General features: G+C 36.5%; 1 long non-coding RNA gene across 1 annotated transcript; it reads right to left on the bottom strand.

The window, feature by feature from the left end:
• Nucleotides 1–4,100: 4,100 nt before the first annotated feature.
• LOC141392812 (uncharacterized) lies at nucleotides 4,101–7,019 on the bottom strand. Its single transcript, XR_012409882.1, has 4 exons — nucleotides 6,884–7,019; nucleotides 6,525–6,817; nucleotides 6,074–6,453; nucleotides 4,101–4,194 (listed from the first exon to the last, which is right to left on the bottom strand). It is a non-coding gene; the product is annotated as an uncharacterized lncRNA (long non-coding RNA).
• Between the last annotated feature and the right edge of the window lie 550 nt (nucleotides 7,020–7,569).

Here is a 7,569-nt window from a genome sequence, read left to right as displayed (position 1 = left end):
CATTTTAGCAGATTCTGTTTCTACTTTCTCAATAGTAGACATAGCTTCTTGTAGGGATCGACCTACGATGTCAATGTCGCTAGCACAAGAAGGTATCATGTCTATAATGTGATATATCTAACCACCCCTGCATCTTTCTAGACATACTCCAGCACGATATAACTGAAACTTCGTGTAGTACTGGACTGTTCGATGCGACTCTTCCCTAGTATATCAGAAGATCGTGTGACAGTTAATTTCATCTTGCAGGAACACCAAATTCATATATGACTCTAAATACCCTTAAAAATGAAAGCAGTCTTATAGTTAACAAAACAGTAAGATTGGATCTGTATCTCTTGATTCTCCAACAGAATTTGCCGCACTGTGAAAATCCGGTCGTTTGAGGATTTGCTCCGATCTTGAAGAACTCAGCTTTGGCTGCCTTATTATTCTTAAGCCGACTTACTGCTGTCTTGACGTCATTCTGGATAGGCGGTATACATTCTATTCCATCTTCTGGGATTGGTGCTGTGGCATCATGATCTCCACTACTGGATACCAACAGCCTGGAAAAGCGTTCTTTTTATATTCTGAGCATCCAATCGGATTCTGTAACTCGAGTATCAAAGACATCGTTTATCTCCTTAGTTTTTACTTCATTCTCCTTCTATATATTCAGCACATAATCTGTATATACGACAGAATCCCTTTATTATCTTTGGAGGAGAATGTGCCTCCACAACAAACTTCAATTTAACAAATTCTGTTTGTACTTTCTCACAGGTAAATGTAGCTTCTCGTAGGGATCGACCTACGATGTCAATGTCGCTAACACAAGAAGGATCATGCGGCCTATTGTCTATAATGTGGCATTGCAAACCACCCTTGCATCCCGCTAGACATACTCTTGCAGAATATACCTATTTATCAGAAATTTTTCCAAAATTTGTCGTAAGGTTTAGATACAGATGGTTGATTTGTCGCATTGACATGGGACAGTTATTTTATTGACCTTAGGCTTTAATCGTTCACACATTACGATGGACAAGATCTTGGAAGCCATGGAGAGAGGAATTATGTCCATATATCTACAGCAAACAGTACTATCACCTTTCTGTTTCTCGAATGAAAGTGATACTTCTTATAGAGATCGACCTGTGATGTCATTGTCGCTACCAATTAAGGATCATGTGACTTTCTGCTATAATGTTATATTTTCAATCACCCTAGCATCTAGCTAGACATACTCCAGCAGGATATATCTGGAATCTCGTTTAGTACTGAACTGCTCGAGGAGATTTTTCCCTATTTCATCTGAAGAAGGCGTAACCCGTAAAACCGTATGAGTCATGCAGGGACACCCAGTTCAGAGATAGTTTGGAATATCTTTGAACGTAAAGGTTGTTGAAAGCAACCTCGTAGTCCACAAAAAATTGTAGTTGTCGATCAGCATAATTCTTTTCCAGAATTTGCCGTAAGTTGTAGATACAGATGGTTGATTTGCAAAATCTAAAGTCCAATTAGTATGACGTAATAAGTTATTGACCTTAGGCTTCAGTCCTTCATACTTTATGATGGATAAGGGCTTGGAAGTAATGGAGAGATGAAGTATGTCCCCATAATTAGAGCATACAGTATTATACCCTTTCTGTTTCCCAAAGGTAATTGTTATTTCTTGTAAGGATCGACCTACGATGTCAGTGTCGATAGCAAAGAAAGGATCATGTGGTCTTTTGTTTATAATGCGGTATTTCAGACCACCCTTGCGTCTCGCTAGACGTACTCCAGCAAAATACATTTATCTGCAGCCTCGTTTAATCCTGAACTGTACGAGTAGGCTCTTCCCTATTTTAACTGAAGATCACATGGCAGTTAATATCATCTTGCAAAGCCGTATGAGTCTTGCAGGGCACCAAATACAAATATGATTCTGAACACATTTAAACTTGGAAAGCATACATATAGTCCACAAGGCTTCAATCTGCATCTCATGAGCCTTCTCCAGAATTTGTTGTACGGAGACTGTGGATATCCTGGCATATCCAAGTCACATTGGTATGAGTAAGTTATTTTATTGGCCATAAGTACAATAGACAAGACCTTGGAAGCGGCAGAGACAGAGAGAATAATTGTGTCGCTATAATTAGAGCATAGAGGTTTTTTTTTGTTTGAGTAAAAAGGTTACCTTAGGCAATCATAAGTTTACAATTTTTTAATTAAACCCGTGGTGTAATAATACAAGGTGTAGGTGACAATCATACAGCTTTGAATTTTTTTATAAACTGAATTGTCAGAATATATTAGGATCTACCCCGAATATTCCAAAATTTATTAAATAGATGTCCAATCTGTTCTATTCAGTGCCGCACAATAAATATATGAAGTGTAGAATGTATCATATTGTGTATAGAGTAATTTCGAAGCCAATTAGAATTAAATTGTAAATCATTTTCTTTATTTCTTGTAAATTTTTCTGAATTATTTTGGAAAGACCCTAGTATTCAAACGTTGCCATTTAAGCAAACGTTGCCAAAAAGGAACAAAAATTTTATACTCTCTTTAGTCAAAAGGATAATGGTATAAACAATCCGCTTGATGTTCTCTTTTTGTCTCCCCAATGTTAAACACATGCTTGGAGATATAAGCATTCATTTGGACATTCCATCGGGATCTTCGCCTTCCCCCATTGCGTATTCCAATATACTACGCCGAAATTTTGGATTATAGACAGGTTCAATTACAGGGAAATGCCGAAATTAATCTTCGATTTTTGAAATGAGGTTACCTCTTATTATTCTACTTTGGGAGGGACAGAGGATACTTACGTTTCAATCGTCGAACCATGTTGCCTCCGATCTTGAAGAACTCAGCTAATAAGCCATTCGATCCTACTGCTTTGTTATTCTTTAGCTGACTGTCTTTTCCTCGTTCTGGATAGGCGGTATACATGCTATACCATTTTCTGGCATTACTGCTGTGGCACCATCATCACCACTACTGGATACCAACAGCTCGGAAAAGTGTTCTTTCTATATTCTGAGCATCTTATCAGATTCTGTGACTAGATTGTCGAGTATCAAAGACATCGTTTATCTTCTTAATAGATTTTTTGCCACATGTAATTATAAGATTTATTTTTGTTGCGCAGGTATTCACAAATAAATAAATATATCAGCACATAATTTGTAGCTACAACAGAACCCCTTCATCATCTTTGCAGGGGAATGTGCTTCCACAACAAACTTCAGATTAACAGATTATGCTTCTACTTTCTCAATGTGAGATGTAGCTTCATGTAGCGAAGGACCTACGATGTCAATGTCACTAGCACAATAAGGATCATTCAGGCTTTTGTTTATAATGTGGTTTTTCAAACCACCCTTGTATCCCGCTACTCCAGCAGAATATGTGTATCTGAAAGCTCCTTTAATACTGAACTGCTCGAAGAGGTTTGTCCCTATTTTATCTAAAGATCACGTGACAGTTAATGTCATTTTACAAAGCCGTATGAGTCTTGCAGGGACACCAAATTCATATATGGCTCTGAATACCTTTAAACTCAAGGTTTAGGGCTGTCAAAGCAGCCATATAGACCACAAAACAGATTTCGATCTTCATGCAAATCCTTATGAGTCTTGCAGCGATTCCAATTTCAGATATGGCTCTGAATACCTGTAAACCTTATGGGTAGGTCAAAAGCAGACTTATAATCAACAAGTAAGTTGCATCTCTTGATTCTTTTTCCATAATTTGCCGTAAAGTGCAGATACAGATACAAGTCAAAAGTCGCATTGGTATGAGCCGGTTATTTGATTGACCTTAGGCTCTAGTCCTTGACACAGTACGATGGATAAGATCATGGAAGTGATTGAGCTGAAAATTATTAAAGCATGCAGTATTATCTCCTTTTTTGTGGCGGGTTAGAAGTGCTCACCTTAGAATCATCAGGCATGAGTCGCTCTTGTCAGATGGTTTTAACTAGCTGTTGCATATGCCTTATTCGCTCTAGCTGTCTTATTATTCTGTTTTCATGACCTCGTTCTAGCTGAGGGATATACATTCCATAACATTTTGTGGCATTGCACAGTGGATGCGCCCAACGACAAAAATCAAAAAATTCATGTCGTTATTTTAAAAATTTAAAGATGCAAATAGCTTTAAAGCATTCCAAATTTTTCGAAACTCAACTTATTTTTTCCATTTTTCGCGGTTCTTAAGGAGAAAAAGCCGCACAAGCATGATTAATTTTGAAGAAAAAATTGTATTTAAAAATGAGAAAAAATGGTTATATTTGAAGCGAATTTATGAAACAAAGGACTATTTTTAATGCCTTAACTTAAGTTGAATCATTTAGTAAATTGCCTTAGCTTCATTTTTCTAGTTATGAAAATTCCTCTAAATTGCAAAGGTTGCCATATATTTTGGTTATAATATCGGTCAAAATGCAAAAAATTTAATATATACGTATCGATTCCCTTAAAGTTTAAGTTACTTTCCACAAATTCGCACAAATGGCCACTAGCACCAAATTGAAGCCTAGCGCCTGTAGATTTCAAAACTGTATAGACTTTTTGCGGAAATTTGCGGTTTTGGCAGTTATAACCAAAAGTTTAACACCCTTTTTTAGTTGCTGAATTTATATATTTTGGAATATTTTTTAGTAATTTTATTATCCTTTCTTAAATTTGGTTTCAATATAATATTTTTTGTACTATTAGCGATTTCTATGGTCATGGTAACTTAGAACTGTAATGAAAACTCGCGAAAAAAATATTTCACTTTAAGAAATAACTTATTTTATTTTTGGGACACCCTAATGTTGGACCACGGTAAAAAGTGGAGATTTTATCCCGCATTCAGAACCAAAAGTACATTACTACAAGTAATTCTGCACACAAATGTGGTTAAATCTTATAAAGTACCAGGAAAAGGATGGTAACCCTATATGGAGGCTGTGGTCAAAAGTGGACCGATAAGACATTTCTTTATAATATGGTGTTCTGAAGTCTAAGATCATTATAAAAACATAGTCACTTCGAATATTTGGTTGACATCTGCCCAAATAAATCGATATATGTATGTATAAATCATAGGGGAGTAAACCAAATCATGGACCAATACTGACAATTTTTCGTGCGGATTCTTACAATGCAATAATAACTCCTGGTACCGTATTTCCACAAATTTGGTTGAACAATGTCTTGGTAACAGTAAAATACTTAAATTCAAGATGATTCGTTTCATGGGAACCACGCGGAATTTTGGACCGAGGACCCCAATATTTTACCTAGAGTGTTTTTAGGCCACTATGACCCATTGATAACAATTTCAGTTCGACATAGAATTTAGAAGTATTTTTGTCACACCTTTCCTTGTAAGTGCCACCACTGTGCATTGGTGTTGTTTCAACGTCGTCCTCTCCCCTACTGAATACCAACAGCAACCAATGAATACCAACAGAACCCAATGAATATCTGTGTGCCTGCATCATGCACTTTAGTTTGGTGTAAAATATTGCCCTCTTCCACATACGTCTTGCACTTTGTGTTGCTACTGATTGTAGGTATGCCGTTAATGCCGCATTATATAGATTTTGCAGCAGCTTGAAGTGAGCAGGTCTATTTTTATTAGACTTTCACCTTAACACGGTTCGTACTTCTTCTAGTAATTGGGTAATTAGAGTGGATTAACCTTCGCATAACCGCTGTGTTTCGATGTTTTCGTCAAGTTACGGTCCTATGTGAGGTTACATTTTTTGCCGCTACATTAAGAAGGTTCCGAAACAGAAGTGCTCCAAAGAAATTACCAACTTTTCCTTCTCGATTTTTTGTGATGATGTTTCAGGCAGCAGGAACATCTATAAAGATGTCAGTGAAATGAAGAGGAACTGAAATTAATCCTGGATATTTTAATGTTAAAGCTATCTACATTCCTTGGAATCTTCCTACTAAACACAACAATGTAAAAATTTAAAATAAACGAGTAAGAAATTATCAGTCAGCATTGCCGACGGAAATATACCCTCAGCCTAGAACCTAAAAAGGGTTTTTTTTCAGTTTTTGCGCCAATTTCCCAGAAAGTATGAACTTACCCCGGAAAAAAATGTTACCGTCGTGACTTAAGCCGATTCCTGAAGGTTCTTTAAACTTCAACTTTTCCTTATCAGAGTGGTCCAATATGATGTACAACCTTTGGAACAGTTCGGTTTCTCGCTTCGTGGGCTATCTTACGTACTATACAGGTTAGTTGGTGTCGTCAAGGTTTCTTGGAGATTTTAGGCCGTTATTTCAGGAAGCATGGACTTGCCCTCGAAAAAATTATAAGGTCGTAAATGGGGCCGCTAGGACAAAATGCTGAAACAATTTCAAAACGATCCGAGAGGAGTTCTTAAACTTCACCCTTTCCGAATTTTGTGTGGGAGGTATCCGAAGGACTGGAACGCAGTAATCCATATTCGAACCCAATCTATTCCTGGAAGTAATATTACCATATAAAAAGTTATGACCAATTCGGTTACTCCATTCGAGAATTATCGTGTGCACCATTTTAGAGAAAATTTTTGAACTTTTGTGGGGGAGATACCAGAAGAAGTAGACAAGCCAATCTTCGAACTTAAAATAAGTTTCGACAAACTATTACGAATTTGAAAATTTCGACCCGATCGGTTGCTCCTTTCAAGAGTTATCGTGCGCACCAGTCAACCAGAAAGACGGACGGACACGGCTAAATCGATACTAAATTGTCTGAAACTGATTTCATTCAAACATTATTGGCGTCTAAACCCATTATTTCGATGAGGCACATTTTTGGTCATATCATAGTGTGTAGCCTAAAACTGAGGGTATGAAAAAAGTTTTAAAAAAATAGTTTTTACTCTTTTTTTCTGCCCACTCATACTTACATAAATACGCCACTAAGTCTAGATTTTACATTAAAGAACTTTTTGCTTGTTGCCTCTACCACTTCTTTTACTAGAATGAACGGTATGATATAATGGCGTCCTCTTTGTTAGCTTAAAAACCCGCGCTATCTTTATTCATTGCTACCACCACATGAAATAAAAAAATAAACGGTAAATATTTGACATCGTTGAAACAATTGCCAATAAATATGAAAAACGTTCCGTACGCCCAAAGCTACGTTTACATTAAGTCTGATCCATGGCACATTTACCAAGGTAGTGGTATCCTACCAGCTGTTCGAATATGAAAAGTCAAATCCCTGTATAAAAAAATATTTTTGTTGTAATTTCCCCAACAACATAAAGAAATTGTGCCATGGGCTGATATAAGAACTGCATTAATTTAATCTATATGAAAGTGATATGAGTTATAGCGCGTATAACTCAAGAACGGCTGAACTGATTTTAATAATTCGCACCAATTGGGAATCGCGTCATGGCAGAAGAGGATAAAACCTAAAAAAATCACGAGAAATCAGCGAAATTTTGCAAAACATATTTAGAAGCAAGTCTATTTTTCCACACATTTCTTTGGAGTATTAATTGCTAATTTATGTCTATCCGCTTTATTTTAATTATTTAGCGAAAAATTTACATTTACGCACAAAATGTATGTGAAATTTTAT

This window comes from Musca autumnalis, unplaced genomic scaffold, assembly GCF_047663935.1.
Source record: "Musca autumnalis isolate F117 unplaced genomic scaffold, ASM4766393v1 scaffold_2, whole genome shotgun sequence".
NCBI lineage: Eukaryota > Metazoa > Arthropoda > Insecta > Diptera > Muscidae > Musca > Musca autumnalis.
This window is presented reverse-complemented; position numbering and strand designations above follow the sequence as displayed.